Source organism: Stegastes partitus, unplaced genomic scaffold, assembly GCF_000690725.1.
Source record: "Stegastes partitus isolate 25-593 unplaced genomic scaffold, Stegastes_partitus-1.0.2 Scaffold404, whole genome shotgun sequence".
In the NCBI taxonomy this organism is placed as follows: Eukaryota; Metazoa; Chordata; class Actinopteri; family Pomacentridae; genus Stegastes; species Stegastes partitus.
The window spans coordinates 333009-354661 of record NW_007578135.1 but is presented as its reverse complement, the minus strand read 5'-3'; positions in this window follow the sequence as shown (position 1 = coordinate 354661).

Below are 21653 nucleotides of genomic sequence, written 5' to 3'. Positions count from 1 at the left end.
TTAGTTATTCATCACAGCTGTCCTGCAGCCCTTGCTGTTTTACTTGCTTAGTCAAATGCTTTGGTTTTAGCAGCCAACACAAATCTCACATGGAGATATTGATTGGGGGCTTATGACAAAATCTATATGAAATACATTGAGGTATTGAAAAGAGAGCTGGGTAAAAGGAATTAAATGGCTTGGTGTAGCAGGAGAAAGTACAAGAAGATTTCTGTGCTTTAGCTGCTTTAGCGTTTCCATCCCCAGTGCAATTCCACAATAAAGACAGATGTCAGCCATCACATGTCGGCAACAATGGTTTTTAGCTAAGATTTATTTATAGGACTGAGCGTTGATTCGAATCGTGAACTTGCTCCATGAAATTAAAGACCAGGATGAGGCAGAATTTGCCATAATTGTCGAAAAGACGCAACAAAGAACTGACATGGCACCGGTACCGACACAAATCCACAGGGACACGCTAATGTGTTGTAGATGTTACACAGATGTCCTTTCAATTAACTAATTAGAAGGAAGGGGAAAGGATAATGATGTGTGCCTGCATGTGCTTAAAACATCCATGTCTCTTCATCCCTTTCCCTGATGCAAGGCTGCCACTTCTAACTTGCATGACTGATGGAGATCAAACCAACACTGATGTGTAAATGAGGACAAGAATCCACCATGTCCATGTGAGAGAGAGAAAGTTGGCTGTGTTGATAGTGCACACTGTGAAGGCTCGTGTTACCATCCCACCGACTGCAGTATGGGAATGGCATTTCAAACAGCAGCTTTTCTTCCTCAGGGAGCAGGATAGTTTAAAGTCAAATTCTTTCATATTCGGAAAACAAATCCCCTTTACATCCTCCTCATTTAGCGCTGCTTTCTATCTCTGTGCAGATTTAATTTCAAGTGTAGCTACGTTGAAACACCATCAAAAACATTATAGGACACGGTATACAGTGAAGAAACCCAAAGGTATACAATAAAGGCCATATGAGAACCAGTCAACTTCACACAGTAGAAAACACAGCCACAGAAAAAAACAAGCTACAGAAGTGCACATCAGCAATAAATAAAAGAAACAACGATAAATAATACAAACAACAGAAAATACATCAGCGGCATACGCAGACTGTTGTAAGAACTGCTGAGGCACAGAGTCAAAAACGAATTTCGCATTTGGTGGTGCGCATGTGCAAGCATAGGGGAGTAATGAGGTTACCAGAACAACATATGGAGGAGAGGAGCTAGTATTTTTTAAGCCTGTGTTTAAAGACCAAGGCTAATTCTATTCATATAGGCAAACTGATATAGGCCAAGCACAGAAATCTTCCTGTTTGTGAGTTAGTGGCTATAAATGTATTCAGAGGAACGCACAAAGAGAGCATTTAGGTAATCTGGCTGATGGGAATATGTACCTAGGATGTGATAATGGAGGAACCAGAAGAGTCTCCTTATTTTTCTCGAACTGTTCCCTAAATATAAACACAGTGGACAAATCGCTATTACCGCGCTGAATTGAACAGGTTGTTGCTGGCAAAGAGGCTCCATGTTTGCTATTTACGAGAAAAAAATAAGCAGATGATTCACTGACAAGTCAATCAGTCTTATCAGACATATTCAGGTTTGCAAACAATGGCAGATTTATTCAGTGTCTGATGTTCATCAGGTTGTAACAAGGCTTCCGTTCTGTTAGTATGAGAACCGCTTATGTAATTATTTTTGCATTTCTCCACTGAATGAGATGAGGGGGGAAAAAAGTGTATATAAAAGACATTCGAAATCAATGCATGATTCAAAAACAGAACCAAGCAGTTGAATTACTTTGTCATTGTTTGACAGTATAGCTTCATTCACTTAAGATGCCTTTTGTTCCATAATTCAAAAGCTTTTGTATTTCCCATGGGAGCTCTGTTACCAAATACTGTTGTTGGCCAGCAACATGCCACAGGAGGACCGCCGCTGAATGGCTGTTGATAAGAGCACAGCTCAACCAGAAATTACAACCAATTTGAAAATATATTATCTTGTCACAAGCAAAGAAAATTCCACTTAACCGCTGGCTTTTTGAACCGAATCACAGCCACTTTATCCAAAGGTCACAGCCTCTGTCTGTATAGAAACTGTTAGTCTTTAACTTCTTCTTCAAGGTCTAAGAGTAGACCTGCATGCCATCTTCCATGTAGGAGAAATATTCTGTTACGTGTGTTTTATGTGGTCTAATACAAGATGCAAGATTGACGTCTCAGAACCAAACGTTGCTACACCTTTCAGCCACAACATTAAAACCACCCGCCGAAGGTTCCCTGAATGCCACCAAAACAACTCCAACCTGTCTGGAGATGGTCTCCGTGGGTGTTCAGTGTTGTCTGGTACCAGGATGTTGGATCATTTGGGTCCTGTGAATGCTTGATCAGATTGGGATCTTTAGATTTTGGATGCCAATTGAGCTCTTTGTTATGGTTCTCGAGCAGTTCCTGAGCGTGGCGCTGTCCTGCTGAAGGACGCTGCTGCCATCTGGGAGTGCCTTTGTTGTGGGTGCTTGGTCTACAGCTGTGTTTAGATGGGTGCTGCATGTCAAAGTAACATCCACATGAATGTCAGGACCCAAGGTTTCTCCACAGAACATTACAATGTTGCGAGATAATCAATATTTTTCACCTGCCAGTGGTTTCAGTGTTGTGGTGGTAATGAGCCAAGGAACCTTTTGTCCTCCCGAGTCTATGTCTTGTTCACCTGATAGTACCATGGATCTCACGATGCAATCAAGGTATCCGTAGAGCAGTAACAGCTAGTGCTGCTAAAGCACCGCTTTCCTAATAAAAGCATGTGTATTCTACGATTTCACGCGTAGTGCATGTCTAATGTGGTATTTATGTAAATTAAGGAAAATTATACTTTTCACTTTTAACAAAGCAAAGAGTTTTCTTACCGTCTTTAATTAATATGTTGGACATATATTTTAATTTAGTTGATTTAATTTTATTCATAAGTGCAGGTGTTTTAAATAAGATACGTGAAATAATAAGTCACTCGTCCAGGGTTTTAAGTAGTAATGACTTCCTCATGCAGAATGACCCACCTCGCTGACTCCACGCCTATATTACTCCAAGACTACAATCCAGATGACACTGAACCCAGATACATGACATACATGTCCCCAGTGTGAACCTGATACAGTTATTATGACCAGTGGGGGTTAAATTCACGGGCAATTGGTCAAAGAATATCCAACATGATTCACCTGGCTGATATAAGTATATAATAACTGTTATGGCAGGAAATGGGAGATATGTACGTTGGCAAGAGTGCTTATCAAATGTAGGCTTTCCATGATTGTTTTAAGTAGTGGGCTGAATGGACTTGATGGGAATAAATCACATTTGTGGCGCTCTGTCAAGCACACAGAGCAAGAGAGACCCAAACCGTTTTCCATTTCTCTCTTGGGTCATTAAACTCTCTGTTGGTCATGGTAAGAGTGGTTTATTGCTCCCCAGATCCCCACCGTCTCCTTTGGCTTCCTCCGATTTGCGGAAAGAAAAAGTCAACATCGTTGCGTGAAGTTGCATGCAGCTTTGAATGATTTTTTTCTTTATACACTGTAAGTAAAAACTAAAATAATGTTTTTCTTTAGTTACTAAATGACCAGTTAATGTTCTTTTAAACTGTACATGACTATGAGATATGCTTAGAGCGAGTGGCAGTTTTAGAACTTTGTCCATCAACTTAAGCTTGTTTATGTGTATCAAGATTGTCCATTAAGAAGTTTGTTGGTTTGTTTTTGTTTGTTTTTTTTTTTACAATAGAAAAAAATCCCTTCATGCCTCAAACTGGATTAGATATAACGCTACACCATGCCTCTTTTTAGAATGCGCCCGCCTCTTTCTCCACCAACTGCTCTGCAGTCTGAGCACACCAGCTCACCGACGACTCTGCTTTAAACACTGTAAACCCTCTCTACACTACACAGTGGCAAAGTGTAATATTGGAGTAACCAAGCCACACGTGTTGAAACTGGACACTGATTCTGAAGAAAAACAATGATACAGAAAGCCCCATCCTAGGAGATGATTGGACAGGATCTTCAGGTTTGTCCATGGATTGTATATAAAGATGGATGAATCTTAGAAGACATCACACATTGGTTTCCAGAACAGCAGTTTTAAAGCTGTGTAATGACTCGAGCCGATGCCATCTTGGCAGCACTTGACTCTTCATGCTATTGGCCTCCACACTGTTGTCATAAATGAGGAAATTAGCTGTAGAGTTCAGAGCTGTTTTTATCTCACTAAGCTGTAAACATATTTCTACTGTAAAGCTGGACGTGTTAACATGGCGTTCCATGCAGATTGAACTGGAGCCAGCCTGAAGTGGCCATGCCAGAAACTACATATATATTTTTAAAAAACGCCATATGGACATGTTAACAAGGGGGGGGAAAAAAATCTTTATTTTCATTGGATTTGATCTTAAAGACAAACAGAGCAGATGCTGATTAGAACCTTGATTGTCCACAGCCTCAAATTAAAGCGCTTATTGTGGACAGCTTTTCTCCTAATTGGTAACACCGCGTCCACGTATGATTCACAAAGGACAAAGTTAAATAATTTACCTCTATGAAAGCAGAGCAGTATTTTTTTAAGGGCAAAATGAGAGGAAATAGAACTGAAACACTGACATCAAGACTTTCTGCCACCTGCTTCTGAAAGCTTTTATCCAACAAAAACCCTCAGCGAGAACACAACCCCCCGGCCTGTAATTTCAGCAGGGATGGAAATTAACTTTTTGGTCCGCCTGCCACTGTGGCTGGTGGATTCCAAAATCTAACAGCCACTCATTTTTCACTTCTTTATTTATTTTACCGGGCCTTTCTCGTTTTAACTGGCAGTAAGTAACTGCATGTGAAATTACAATACAACAAGGCCATTATTATTACCGTGAATGGGCTTTTTTACTTCACATGGTAAATATTTAAACCTTAATAGTTTTGGCCAACAGCATCTGAGATCTCAGGGGTTTGTTAAATTTTTTTTGTTTTAAAAAAAGGGCCAAATAAAATATTGCTGGACCTGGAGTTGCACAACATCCAGACTTTAACAAAGCATCTATGAGCAGCGGTGCTCTGGTTTGTCATTGGAAAAGATGTCCTCCAACGAAAAATGAAGCCTGCACACAAGCTTGCAGAACAGTTAGAACCAGCAAATAACACAAGGATATTATATCCAGATGGGATTTGTTGTTGCATATTTCTGAGTTGAAATAACACACAGGTAACATCCTTTGGGAGAAACCTCTGTGCTTGCAGCCAACTCACCAGGATAGTCGACTCAATGATGAAACACCCACCAGGGTTTTACCTGATGAAAAACTGTGTCTGTACACAACAGCTTCTTTCTCTGGCAGCACTGCAGTTCTACTCAGTATCTTGTTCGCTCCTCTAAACATGTGTCTGCAACTGTCAAGTGTGTTAATGGAGTGGACACCGTACTGGGAACTCTTTTAAATGTGATACATCACCAACACCAACTATGGTCCAAATAATAATAATAATAACAATAAAAGTAAAATGAGTGCAAAAACAGAAAATCTAGAGGCTGTGTGTAGAATTTATAGCAGTCAGTGCTGTTCACTTGGATTGCATTAAATTTCCAAAGTTAATCTAATTAAGTGGATTGTATTTCTAGTTGTAACTTCTAAAAGTTCACTTAAATTCCCTTCCCTCTAATATATTAGACAATTAGGGCTGCCTCCGATTAACATAATGAAATGCTTTTGGAGAAAAACTGCATAAGCTGTTAACGTTGTCCTTATGTTTGGGTTTTACCTCTATGTGCTGGTATTCCGAGGCTGCCAAATAACAAAAAGATCCGAAAATCTATGAAAGACCGTTATGGGCACAGTGCTTGAATCTCTAACTCTCCAGCAGCAGCTCCATCTTGGACTGACCTTTCGGAAATGACACAGAGTGTCACATGCCCGCCTGCTGTAATGACCCGCGAGTGCATTGGCTCTCCCTCCTTCTGTTCTTCTTACTTATTTGATGCACCAGACACAATGGGCACAAGACGTATGGGCTGACGTATTCTAGTGGAATTAAAACCTGATTAGTTTGCACCAAAACAGGTGCCATTTCATTTTTTGTCTTTTCTTTTCTTTCCAAGGATCAAGTGTTGCTGTGAAGCTGCGTGTCCTGCATCATTTGCATTTATATAGTCCACATCCATAGAGCCTCCTCCGAGAGCTCTACGAGGTGTTTAGTATGTGATGTATGCATGCGGAGTAGGGGGGGGAGTGTGTTTGCTGAGTGTTGAGTGAATATATTATGTGTGTCCCTGTGTGTACTGGTGTGTGTTAATTTAAAGAATGGCCGAGTCCCAGACTACATTGTGAGTTATATAAAGATTTTGGCAGTAGACAAGGCAGCAGTGCATCTATTACCAGAAGCTTCTCCTTCCTTGAGTCTGCGGATGAAGCATGAAGAAGTGAATCACACCAAACTCCTGAGTCACCCACCCAACTTAATTTACTTTGTGTGTGTGTGTGTGTGAGTGTAAAAGATGACAATTCTGCACATAGTTGAAACTGCCAATGTGTCAAATGCCCTTGAAGTCCAATCTTAGTGAATTTAAACATAACTATCCCTAACAAATGAGCTGCCAGGGTACCACTGTTGCTTTAACACAATTATCAGAGGACATGGAGGAGACAAGGAGAGCACTACACAACATTATGCTCTTGTATAACAACAATACACTCTTTAGGATTAGAATTCTGGTTACGCCAACATCTAATATCGCTTAAAAACCATCTGCACTGCAACGCTAGGTTTTCTTTACTATGCTTAAATGTCCAAAATGAGGCTTTCCTATGTGCCTTCACAATCACAAATAAATATCCCACCCTGACAGTTTCTCCTCAACGCTGACTCACCTTTTCCAAAACACCATTCTCACACACTTGAAGTCTGATGTTGTCTCACAGGAAAACACACAAACAGACAACCACGGGGCTAAAAGGCTTAAATACGAGAGTGTAAAATCCAACTCTACAGCCTTCTGGAAGCTGTCAAATATTCAGCTTCTCCATATGACAAATTCTGCAGTGCCTCATGGGGGCTAAAATAAAACTGGGCTGGTGAGCGCTATGCCTCTCTTACTCCCTTTCTCTCTCTCCTTCAGGGTTTTTCTGTATGTCAGAGATGAATATGTGAAAAGGCAGCGTTATGCCGGGCTGCAGGTGGTGAATTGAGGTATTAGTTTCTTAACCAGGGCTGAGCCCAGTGCAAATGCTTGAAATCCACACTGCTCCTCGTCACTCTCGTCGTATATTCTTACCACTCCTCAGGTTTCTGTCTTTCTATTCCTTTCCTTCCCCCTCGCCTGACATCTCATTTCAACTTTCAACCCATTCATTCACTCTCATGCCGAGCACGGTCTCAAATTTGCTCAGTTCTGCCTTAAATTTGCTCTGCCTGTTTTACTCTCTCATTAGCAACGTGTTCGCCTTTACTACGCTGAAACCTGATTAGACAACTGCTCTAAATATTCGTACAAGCACACACTCAGAAACCACCTTTGCATTGCTATTGCAGAATTATAATTCAATCTCAGTTAATTTAACCTGGAAAAGTGATAAATATGTATTTGTTTTCCAGTCATTTCAAACCTTTACAGTTACCCGGCAGTCTGTCTGCGCAACAGTCTGAAAACCGACTTAGCAATTTAAATGGGATCAGAGGAGCTTAGAAGGGGCAGTTTCCCAAAACACTTTGTGCAGTCAAACTGATAACTTTAAAGGTTTGAAATCCTCTGTGTATGTGATAACACCTTCTCTTCTCACAGCGCAGGGTGTTGAGATACACGAATTCTAAAGCATTGCTATAAAAAAAAGATAAAACAGTAATTATCTGAGACACTTGAAATGAATGCCTCAGACTTTTAAATCTCACAAAACACAAGCAAGCGACTCCCTAGTTGACGAAAACTGGAAAACTATGTTTGATTCCCAGGCATCATGACAAGTGAGACTGCTGCTGGTTGAGTGGTGGGGTTTTTTTTGGGGGGGAGGGGTTTATTACATTTTTTTTGGAGGGAAGGAAGAGAAAACTTGCTGGCAATTGAACACCTTTTGAAATACAGTAACTGGCAAGATTTGTCTTTGCTTGCTTTGATTAGAGGTGCACATGGCAATGCTGGTTTGTCAGTCTATTAGTCCAATAACTCATTTCAGAGTGAAATGTGTGTAACAATATTGGAAGACTTTCCATGAAATGGTTCAGATGATGAGGCCCTAGTGCATGAATCTTACTGACTTCATATAGTGCCATCAGCAAGTCAGACTTTTCACATGCAGTTTATGACAACAGACCTGAAAACCAATAGTCCAATACACTGGCCAAAATTTTCATCCATCCATTATCTATACACCGCTTAATCCTCACTAGGGTCATGGGGGCATGGAGTCTATCCCAGCTGACTCAGGGCGAAGGCAGGGGACCCCCTGGACAGGTCACCAGTCTATCACAGGGCTACACTTAGAGACAGACAACCAAGCACACTCACATTCACACCTACGGACAATTTAGAATCACCAATTAACCTCAGCATGTTTCTGGACTGTGGGGGGAACCTGGAGAGAACCCACACTGCACGGGGAGAATGTGGAGACTCCACGCAGAGAGATCCCAGGCGTTCTAACCAGGACACGAACCGGTGATCTTCTAATTGTGAGGCGACGGTGCTAACCACTGGGTCACCTTGCAGCCCTGACCAAAATTTGCTCAATCATCATAACATTATTTGACATAAACGTCTTACAGTACTACTCCGTGTCCACAAAACTGCATTCCTAAACAACTAAACTGCCCTCTCATTTACATTTTAAAATAATTTCTTTGCGTAACAAAGGTATTTTTGCACAAGTGATGTAGCAAGAAAGGTTGAGTGTACTTCAAAAAGTTCTCGGCCTCACCAGAAAACATGACAGGAAAAAGACTGTTGTTGCACTATTTTTCAACATAGTCTCCTTTAACATGTGTTCAAGCATCCCTATCCCTTTGTGGAAAGAAGTCACATCCGGAGCCTACAGATTCTTCTCAACAGCATGAAGGACTTCGTCATCGCTCACATTTGGCTGCTGCTGCCACCTGAGCTGTCTGGAGGCACATTGTCATGGAGCAGCAGCGGCCAGCTCCAAGGTCTCTTCTCCTTTTTTCTTCGAGGGCTTCAAACATTTAAGTTTTTGTGGACTATGATAGAAGGCTTTATAGTATACAGCAATGCTTCAAAATAGGAGCTACTACACTTATTTCCGTGTGAGGCAGAGAACTTTTGAGGAGGATGGAGGCAACAATGGCCCTTTCAAACACAATGCAGTGCTCAATAGGTTTTTAAAACTTCTAATGGGATTACGCAACCAATTCAATAAAAATGAAACGTATGAAAATTATACCTTTTCATCTCAGTACAGAAGCTTTAATCAGTCTGAAGAGGTATTGAGTGGGAACACATGAACTTAAGTTCTGTTTACACATTTTATCTACCTACAACAAGCTTCCTCACTGTAGAAACCATTGACTGTGTATTAAGAGGTTAAAACACACTTGACGTGGTTACTTAGATGTCAACCTTATCCTAAGATTGTGTTTTTGTCCCAAAGACTCATTACAAACCCAAACATGTCATAAAATTATAACATATACATGTGTAAACAATCACGTGTTTACTTTCGGTTTTCACCCACTAGCTCTCTGGTTAGGTTTAGGCACAAAAACTATGTGGTGAGGTTTAGGAAAATATCTCACTTCGGTCGACACTTTCCCATCGATAGCTGCTTATTAGAAGCTTGGTTATGGTTTGGCACCAAAACTATGTGGTTAGGTTTCGGAAATATCATGGTTTGTGTTAAAATATGACCCTTTCACAACAAGTTTGAAGTTTCTCTTTCATTTTTTTGTTCCCAGGGTGATGAGTCTACTGTATGACTGGTTAGTAAAAAGGGGCGACAGTCAAGCAGTAAAATGACTACCCCTTCTCCACCAAGAAGAAGAACCAGGTGCTAGTTTGTTGCTGGTGTTAGTGCCAGTGCTCAGTTGGTTCAAATCTCACACCTCTTAAGAACCTGTTTGCTTTTCCATTGGCAAGGAGCCAAGTTAGAGCCACACCATACGTCACTGCTTATGTAGCTTATCGATAGACTACAATTTACCGATGCTTCCTGAACGAACCACAAGCACCAGATTTGAGAACCTGGAGCTGGTTCTCAGGTGGTGGAAACACAAAGAACATGCTAAGTCAGGCTCTGGCTCCGAACTAGCACTGGAACCAGCTTGGTAGAAATCAGGAAATGCTGTTCTGTATTTGATGTCTCACGTTAATGTGTGTTGATTGTCAATTTTTCCCATATAAGGTAGAAACCTTTCTGTCTAGGTAGGGTCTCCAACCGGATGGGGACAAACCAGTTTTTGACGGCTGAGCAACACGCTGAAATTTACCATATGTATAGCTGTTGGTTGGAAATATGTATTTTAGAAGATTTGGATAACAAATAAAGACACTATGAGCATCGTAAAGCAACATGAGTTTGACTTTCATTCATTAGACATAGGTAATGTAGTGCTGTGGAAGTCGATAAAAAGAGAGACGAGAGTTGAGCTTGAGTCTCTGTTCCTTTATTTGACTCCACTTACAGCAAGACTCACTCACAGTTGGAAGCTTCTTATACAACATCCGCTTTTCCATGACCCAGAAAACCTTACCCCTGTTCCCTTCAAAATAATAGTGTCCTTTGTGTGTGAGACCTACAGAACTCGTGTACACCACACCTTGTCAATTAAGTTCTCCCGTTTGGATTCCCTTAGTGGCTTAAAGCATTGGCTTAGCCTCTACAAGGGGTTTGAATGGCCAAGATATCTTCAGCTGTACATATTTGAGATACGCCACTAACAAACACCATCTGTCACAAAAATGCACTTTTTTTTTCGCAACCCAACAACATTGAGAATGCAGTTTGTTCATATAGGAACCAAAACACTGAAGAACATTTAGGGTTGTTGTCTACCAGAAGGCAATGTCAATCTATCTTTGTCATAATTTCTTCTTAAAAGCGAATTAAACTTCGTAAACACCAGAGCACCAGAACCAACATCATAAAAATCCCACATCAGCAAAAGACTACATGAAGCTCCAAGTCCAGCTGAGCATAATTAAAGTAGAGTTCATTGAGGATTAAAGCCACTACTTAAAATGATGGATGTAACCATTGAAAGCACATGGATGTTTTTTACTGTCTCACGGTTTAGATATTTCAGCTGTATCTCGTTGAGATTTACCAAATTAGACACATTAAACACATATGGTTTCTTTGAACACATTACCAGCAGAGATTTAGAACAGACGCTAACTCATAGCCTCTACTATCGCTAGTTGAATATTTTTTCTCATACAAAAGAAAAAAAACATGTTGGACAAAAATAATGACTTAATGCACATGGAAGGAGGAATGAAGAGGGAAGGCAGGGTGTGAGATTTTAGTCCAAATAATGAACATATCCAGACTTTTGTTTTTCTTATATGACAGTCAGATGGTGACTGATAATCATCTGGGAATGTTCACTAATTGCCTCATTATGTTTTGTACTTTGTTCTTTACTGTGTAGGGTTTTGTATCCTCCAGCGTTTTCATTCATATCCTTGCTTTTTTTAAATTATTTTTTTCTCCATATTGACAAAAGATGTCTCAGAAGTTCTACTCTTGTGTGAGCAGCAGAAAACGTTATTCTTCTCCAAAACGCAGGAACAGTCGACCTTGTCTAACATACAGAATTTAAGCGTACCTTTTCTTAAATGTGTTATTTTCTCGCTTCACTAAGTGGCATTATTCTTAAGCTGGGATTCTTTTCTATGATGTCTGTGCACTTTTCACTCAATCAATGCTTTTCCTGAGGTGTATTCAATAATTCATTCAAATTTAGCTCGCAGCAATGGCTGATGCCACAAAAGGCAATCCCATCTTACACAAAATGAGAGCACTTTTAAAAAGAAAAAGAGAGCATAAGAGGAGCCTGATGAGAAGTATTGTTATTGCAGATACACAATCACCTGCTCTGGTTTTTTTCCCACTATGCAACAATATCCTAATAGATGTTATTGTTCATAGTCACAAACTCACAAATCACGAGTTTACGAGGACTCTTCTAGTTGCGTTTTCCGCCTGCACAGTCACAGAGTCCACTGTTTTTGAGTGAATAAGATGGATAGAGTTACTCTGTAGTTTATTTCAATATACAGTTAAGATGTACACCAGCATTAAAAAAAATGCATATTTATAGACAATAAAAGCATGTTGTTATGAGTACAGTGATGTATCAGATAAAACAACCACAGATATCTTCTCTTCCTTCTGGAAAGTGCAAATAGTAACTGGCTTGATAATCATTACATCAGTGTTACACATAAATATCAAGAGAATTATGCCATGATATATTGAAGTTAAACCTGTACCAACATTTCTCACTGCCCCCTTTTGTTGTCAAAATGCACCACAGCTGCTGCTTCTCTGCAGAATCTAACTAAAAGGTATCATATGGGTGTATATTTTTTTTAAAACTGTATTTCCTCAAATGACAGGGTCCTTTATTTGCCTCAACTGTAGGAGGTTATAGGACTTTGTTTGAGGCAGATTTGATTAAATGCAGGCCTTTCTTTCCTTTACCTTTTTGTCAGATAAGTGTATTTGGTCATAACTTTCTGTAAAGCCTTGTTTTGATCCACTTCTGTTTATCCTGTTAAAGCAAAGCCGCTGCACTACACCAGCAAAACAAACACTTCCTGTAACCATTTTCAAATATAATATCATTTTGTTGGACAGAAACATTTGCAGCCATGTCTTATCCAACAACAGTCGGACTGGATTGAACGAGCCGGACATGAGGTGGACCGGCAACAGGGTTGCGGTCGAATGGACTTTTATGCTCAGAAAGGTTCCAGAGTGAAACGACCTGGAAGTATGTAAGTCATGATAAGAGCTGTTGGAAAACTCTAAATGATAAGAAAAGTGCTTCAGTGCTTCTTTTTTTGCAATCTCCTTTAGCATAAAATACACCGGACCCTTTCCTTTACAGATGGAAAGGAGATAATGGCATCCCGCAATCACATTAAACAAGATGTGCTTTTAGTGGTCCAGCTTCCAAACATTGTAATTTCAGAACTAAAAAGATCTGCCTAATTATGTATCATAATGTGGATTCTTCTAGTACTGTGGTTATGTTTTCTTGAGTCCTTATGATATATTTGTCACAGTTTCCTTGATCTCATGGTGTTTTTCTTTGTGGTTGAAGGACATTGTTTCGAAAAAGACATACGATGAAGTGTTTTTGACTATTTGACTGCAACTCAGGAGCTTGTTCACCCTTTATTTGTTCATGTCATGTGATACAGCATATTAATATGTCTCAATTTATCTAATCTGAATATAAGAACATCTACAGAAAAATGTCAAATTGTGTCCCGACAACACTGTCTCGGAGAAATTATGTTTACATGTTAGCAATTGATTTTCCCGATTCCAAACATAATCACTGGTGTATATGATCAGAGGATGAATAAATGTAGTTTTAGGCTGGAACAAATGGTTTGGGTGGAGAGCGAGTAACCGTCACACCGGAGACCAGGACTTGCATCTTGACTCATTGTCTATTGTTGCAATTAAAGCACTGCAGTTAAACCTCAGGAAAAATAGCAGTTTTGGTAAAACCATAATAAACAGATTGTGTCTCAGCTCACTAGACTTTCTCTGTATTAAATCAAACCACAGTATTTCTCTACCAGCAACCAAGTGCTGCTAGTGCCTGAACATAAACATAAAAACTGTAATAATGTGGTTACTGTGCCATATGCTGCTGGAGATTCTGGCTAAAAACAAACACTCTCTCCATGAACATTTTACTGTGTTTGGTTGCAACGGGCAAAATTAGACATTTCTTCGTTATTTTATCATAAATATAATCTGGTCATGATTCCATTTCTTTTGAAACTCGTGCCTGATTTAGTTGCATCATTTCTAGGAGACGGTGTTGTTCCGGTCTGTGGAAGCACCAAGCCTTCACTAGACTCCAGACAGCTGTGACACAAGAGCAAAAGACTGAGTTGTTAGTCAACTAAATGAAGCTTTTAGCATGCTTCTTTCAACTTCAGAAACATTTCTATGCCACCAGACCAGACCTTTCCACAGAAAACGATTTATTACATCAAAGTCTAGTTCTCCTACCTTGTCACTCTTCAAGGAACCTGACCTTAGTCTATGAAATGAGGAAAGACCTTGTTTATATCTTTAGCCTTCAAAAGAACTGTACTGTCCTCAAGTGACTTGTATCAGGCACTGTCCATCTGTTGCTGCCAATGGAGTGAGAATAAAAGCCTGGTTCTTTCCATTTTTTTATGTAATAGCAGTTAACATTGAGTTTAATATCACATTGTAAGTGCTTTTTATTGTTCCTCTTTTTAGATATTCACAGGGAAGGGGTGGGGAACCACAGTAAAAGAGAAAAAAGTACGAAACAGAAGGAAACAAAAGCAGTGAAAGACAAACAGAACTTAACAGTATGGAATGAAAATCTTTTTGTAAATGTTGCCTCGGAACCTTTGATAAGCAATTTTGCTTTGTCGTGGGTTTGAAAGGCACATCCATACATGGTAGTCTACAGACTTCCATTTTGAGAAGGCATTTAATCGTATCAACACTGGATTCACGACGAAAGGTAAGCAAATAAGCAGTCTGCTGCTTATTTCTGTAAAGATCGGATTATCAAGTCATGACTGTATGTTTGAATTTCCAGCACTGAGGTGTGATCGTTAACAACGATCGTCTCATGTGCTGCATGCTTCCAGTAGACCTACATGTTACATGCATCTACAGTGTGCAATGACATATAATTTCACAATGCATAGCGGCACGCATAGATGCAGCGACCCCTTCAGGAGGCAACGAAAGTGAACGTTATGAGTGTCTTGTTTACCCCAGACGTTCATTTCGCAAAACTTGCGACTGGGAGACTTTGCTGGGCGTCAGGACAGTGAATGGCGCTGGAGTTGCGGTGATTGGTTGTGATTTGGACATGCTGCGCTAACGTGGAGTCCGATCGGAGACTACACCGGCAGTTACCCGAGAGAGAAGGAAGCGCAAACAGTACAAACGTAAACAAAGGAGGAGGAAGAGAGCCGGGATCCATGCTAAAGGCTGACCCCTCCAGACCAGTAGTATCGTCCTCCTGCTCTCCAATGTCCGCTCCCTCAATGGCGAGCTGGATGAGTTACGTTTGCTGAGAGAAACCCACAGAGAGTGGAGGGACTGCTGTGTGTTTGCTTTAACAGAAACATGGCTCCATGACAACATCTCAGACGGACATACAGCTGGAAGGTACGACATTATTTCGGATGGACAGACAACTAGCTATGAGCAGCTTCACCATCGTCGCACCTGTGTCCCTGAAGACCAACAGGACCTGAAGAGGTTCACCATGTTCAACATGATGGCAGCACGCATGGACGCAGCGGTCAATTCAGGAAACAGCAACAGCGAACGTTTAGTGTCTTGTCCCAGATGTCCATTCCGCAAAACTTGCTGGTTAAATAATCCTGAAGAAACATTCTCTCATCTTGCCTGTACGACTGTGTATGTACAGCAAAATGACAATAAACGATTTGGTTTGAGAATATTGCAGTTTACATGTATTGGTAAACGTGATCTCAGCTGTCTGATGTGCACATTGGGTCACGACAATGGAGAAAGTTTCCCATGAAACTATTTTCTGTTTCATTATGGGTGACGAAAAACTTCTCCTGGGATGTAAACTTAAGATACAAAGCTTAGTTATCGCAGAATTGAACAGTCTAAACGCTTGAATCGGCGTGTCACATTTTCTTGGTAAAAAGGCTGCTTTACTTATTGTGTGAATTCAGATTATAAAGTCACATTTTCAAGTCATGTCACCTTCCCATCACACCTCCTCTCCTGAATCTCAGTTGTGCCCAAGTAAAATCCTTTATATCGAACTGTTTTTTTCGGAGCCTTTCTCTGTCACATTATCATTCCGCCGCATCAACCTGAGATAAATCTGCTTTATCTTTTTGCAAATACGCATCCCTTTTTCACAGCATTATTGCAATATGTCAGCACTATTTGTTGGCTTCTTATCTTCAGCCTATTCTCTACTCAGGAGAAGACCTGATTTCCCCTCGGGTCTCATTAAAAGTTCAGCTCAGACTGTCAGGCCACAGTGACTCTGACCTTTGTATTATCAGTTGTTTATGCTGTTTAAGTGATCGGGCAATCTGAGCTCACTCTGCTCTTTGCTTTACAGCATGTTGCGACAGACGCAAATTTACCGAAACTTTACACATGAAAGCTAAGAAACCTATTCCCATGTTTAAGTTGGAAAAGTTGCATAGATTTGCATATAAAAACATCTTTTCCATCAGTCCCCTCAGCTGTTTTCTAAATTAAACTCACGACACTACATTCATTATCAAATGTACGATGACATTATAAAAAATGAAAGTAAAATAAGCACGGGCTTTATTGTGATGCTCCACATTCTCCATCAGAATAAACGTGGGTGAATATCTGTATTTTCTGGTTGCTATGCATGAATGAAGACAAAAAGACGAGAAGGCAGCTATTCACACACTTTTTGACAGCCTCTGAAAATAAAATCCCATCGTTTTATTTCAGAAACAGCATTCAGTGATTGATGGAGGCAACTCAATTGAATGGTGCGAGGTTTTTGAACTTCATCGTTTCATCAGAACAACTTAAATACTCCTTTTGTTTTAGTTTGAGTGAGGCAGAACAACCTACATAAAAAGTCACTAATAAATTTAGAAAGTAAGGTTAACTTATTATGCAACAGCATGTTATTTAGATGCCTTTCTCTCTTATTTGTGTGCGCAAGGCTGCAGCAATGAATGACCCCAAGTTATAGGGGTGTAAAGATTCACCGATATGAACTGGAAATCGATTTTAACTCTAACGATATGAATACATCAATAGGTGGGCCTCTGGATCGATCTATATCTACTGTGGAGCGGTCGATGTCTGGTTGTAAAGTTATGAACCGGTTGATTGGAGCTCTGCTACTAAATATGACCGCTCCAGTCTCACAAGACTCCCGCTGTGACATATTAGGAGAGTAACGTTCGCTTAACGTGTTTGCGAGCAACAGGAACATGGCCGACAGCACCGATGTTTGCTGTATTTACGCTCCAGATGTTCCAGATTTGACCAGACCTGCCTGTGTGTGAAGATAAAGATACTACATGAAGAAGACCTCACGAAAAATGTAAACATCACTCATTAATAAAATCTATATCCATGTTAATATCATCTACAGACAGCAAAATAAAATGTGCTGGCCAAAATAAGAAACACATATTTTTCAAGTTCGGTGAGAGGATTCGGTTGTGTTGTGTTGTGTTGTGTTGTGTGTTAGTCATTCAGTGTCAGAGCTACGGAGCAGAACTTGACTTAACTCGGGTTTGTTCACTGAAACACACACAGCAGCCTCCCACCACGACAACATGAAGCAGAACATTAGTTTGGTTTGATCAAATGTATCAGAACAAACTGAGGCCACGTTGAATGTTTACAGTTTGCAAAGTTTGCAATATACTGAAGGGGTTAATGTTAAATTTTTCTCATTAAATACAGCAACAGTCTGTCTTGTCTGTGTGTATTCAAAAAAATAAACACAATGACATTGTTGTGACCTGATACATCGCTCTTTCATTTCTTTCACCACACAAATAGATTCAAGATCCATCGCACTGAATCGCATCAAACTGAATCCATCGTAATGTGTTCAAATGTATCGTTAGTGAATCGTGTATCTAGATTCACTAACGCCCCTACCAACTTATTTAAGAAATCAAACCCATTCGGCTGTCCAACAAAAAGCCTACAGTTAATCATTTTGTAATAAATCAGCGAGAAGAATCATTAAATTAAACAAATAATCAATGCTGGAGAACAAAACTTCTGATCCCATTCTTCCAACAGATCAGGCACCAGCTGCTGCCAAACTGGGCTCTTTGCCTTTTGGCCTGTTGTCCGTGATTACAAGGGTAGTTTCTGGTTCTGCAGACTTGCTGCAATATCTGAATCCTCCTGATCATTCAGATTCTTCGAGGCACGGTGAAGCAGAGTTGTTTCAGCCCAATTTTGATGAGTCTTTTTACGCATCTTTTATTTAGATTTCTAATTTGTACCCGTGGGGGGGCCACTGGCATCACGAAAGATTTAATATAGAGAGGATAACAATGACCTTTCATTTTGCCCAGCCAGCTGAATGTGGAGCACTCCCGATACTCTTATATCAGAGGTAGACCTGAGATGTAAAAATAAGAACTTGGATTCATAACCTGAATCCACCTGAGTGCTAAACACTTGAGGCCTGAAGGTAAAAAGCAGTGGACACTTGACTTGGTGACCCAAAAATGTTTTTTTATTTTTTATTTTTAAATGCAATACTGAATGTAGTTTTGTTATTTGGAGTTCTGCCAAACAGCCATGAATAAATAACAACCAGAATATGCACAATTTCTCCATAACCGTATGCACTTTTAGCTGCAACTGCTGCTTGCAACTGCTGGCACCACAATAAAAGAGAAAAATCTATCAATTTAGATGAGAGAAATTAGCCTTTTACTACAAAAAATATTCGTCCATGCATATAAACAAGTAGATAAACAGTTTCCCTCAGCCACATAAACGCTTCCAAAACAAAAAATTATGTATTTCTACGCTTACTCCTGCTTAATATTAAAAGAACCTTTTCTCCTTTTAAGATGCTCCTAGATCCTAAATCATCTTAAAAGAAGACTACTTGGAATTACAGAAACATACCTGTGTGCAACGGTTCATGCATCTAGTAAACACAGCCAGAGCGCTGCACCTCCTCAGGGTGAAGCAATAATAATTAACAATTAAAACATAAAGTGAACCTTGTTAGCGAGGTTGAATACAGAACATCGGCACGTCCGTGTGTGCACAAGTCAAATCATTTCAGTGCTTGGATTTATTTTATTTCATTATGATAATTCTTTTTTAGTGTTGTTGTCCATCATTACACGAGCCTTTGTGCCCTTCAGTTTTTTTTAATAAATATGTAAAACACAAATCACCAAAGTCAGATCCCGCTATTGCTTTCTGTTTTTTTTTTTTTTTTTTTTTATAACTCAGTACCTAGCCATTAAAATTAAAAACATGCAGTTGGGGCATTGGTTTAGTTGTGTGCATTCATCACTATTATCATCAAGGACAGAACAAAAGAACACACTGCAAAAATAACACTGTAAAAAATTATTAACAATATAAGTGTCTCTGCTGACAGAGAGCATACAGGCAGATTATTTTGAACATAAAAACAAAGGATCTCAGGTGTAGACCCTGAGCTTGACTGCTGCAATAAATTTTCAGTACATTCAAAAATACATTTTAATGATTAACTCTGGCTAGTGTGATTCTGAATTTTTGTTTTTTTAAAATCCAATAGTCAGTTGTGTACATATTGGAGCCATCAGTTTCACTATACTGCATATGGTAGTTCAGATGCTGCTCCTACAACATCTTTTTGCTCCGTAGACGTGTGCATGAATGAATGAATTGTCAAGCAGATCTTCTGGTGCTAATCTTGTTTTAACAATTAGGCTGGACACCAGTTATGTTGTGCAAAGTTTCAGAAATCTCAATTCCAACACTGTTTTTTTCACCAAATCGTCGCTTTTCAGTAAAAATGTTGAAAACTGTCAAACAACAACATGCAAATTATTGTTTTGCAAACCAGCGCAGGAGATACAAATGAATCGTATGAGCAGGAACAGCCACAGCTGGGTAGTCTCAGTCTGAACCCCCCACCAGCCAATCCCCTCATTTAACCAGGAGACTGACTGGTACGATAATCACACATCGCTTCCTGAGATGAGCTGCTTTTAGGGGAAGGCTGCATGATTTGAATGCGGTGATGAAGCCACGAGGGGAAAACATTAAAGGCAGCATGATCTGAAAGACAGGGGATAATGTCTCGCTGAATAACGTGTCGATAACATACACACAACATTAAAACCTGCCTGTCCGATACGACAAAACAGCGCTGATCTTTCAGCTCGTGGACATGAAACCTCAGGGGGAGTGTCGGCAGCAGATCCTTTGGCTCGTGTGGACTCCGTGGTGGGGCCTACGTGGCTCGGGCACGTCCCATCAAACAGCTCTTGGTCGAGTTCCTTGAGCTGTTCTGTTTTTGCAATGCGGCAAGGCATTGAACTGCTTAGGAAAGCTGCTGCCATTTTGGAAAATTAGGGTTTGCTTCGTCTGCAATAAAGTGTCAAATTAACATCCGCGTGACTCCAGGAACTCAAGGTTTCGCAGCCGAATGTTGTATTCCGACAAGAGAATCAATATTATTCACTTCAGTTTTCAATGTCGTGCCTTCTTTGTGTATTATGTAAAGACAGGGCAGCTGAATCTGTACTGAATGTATACAAATCTTGCAGGTAGATAGCTTCAAAACAGCATTCTAAACTCATATTGCTAATTATATCATACTCACAAGTTTCATTAACAAATCTATTAGACGAGACAGTCCATGTCAGGCCTATTTATGCTGCCACCGGAAAATTGAATGTTAAATACTAGACAAATCAAGGGATTACTTAAAATGCAGAGATGCAATCACTTCTTTATAAGCCCTGTATGATAAAAAAAAGAAGTTGAGCAAACATGTCATCCGATTCCTTGAAAGGAAAACCTCATCAAAACACTCCAGGCGAAACCTTGTTGCTTAACACCTCTCAGTGATGCTGCAAAGCCTCTCCACTCCGTACCTCAATACTGTCTTTTAATTTGCAAATTACATCACTTTCCCTCAAAGTAATTTGCTTAATTAGAGAAAATTTGATCAAGTCTGCCCTCTTCTCTGTTTTGTTTTCCGTAATACTGATTCCTGTTGATTGATTGCCTTTTTGGTTTAAATGAAAGGTTGAACCCGTATGGGGCAGCTTAGGTGTGCAAAACTCCCCGAGCATACCAGCAGATAATAGTGTTTAATTGAATGATAGTCCACCAAAGAGGCAGGAAAGTGATGGATAAGGAAATGGAAATAGCATATGAAATGAGGCACATATGTGCTTGGTATATTTATTTATCTCTGCCCAGACAGGGTGTGTTGTGAATGACAGCATGCTTACTCATGTGGAAGGATATTCACGCATGGGAGGTAAGGAGTGAGAGAAAGACAGCGAGGAAGACAGAGAGAGAGAGAGAGATAGAAAAAGAGTAAAGGAATGAATAATTAATGATACAAACTTCTCCAAAACAGTAATCAAAATTCAGGAAATTGCACTATAAGGCCCACCTCAATACAGGTGAAAACAACACTGCAGTCATAATGATGGGAATTTTGATCAATCTTTCAATATCGCTGATTTAAATCCTGACATTTTATTTGAAAATACCAGGATTCAATATGCAATACGCATCTATGAAATGAATAAATCAGGACTTCAATAAACACAAACATAAAGGGAGAAAGAGGCAGCATAAGATAAACCCCCCCCCATCAAGAGTTTAGACACCTCAAATCACGTGGTCAAGAAAGATAGATGCAAAATAATTTAAGGTAC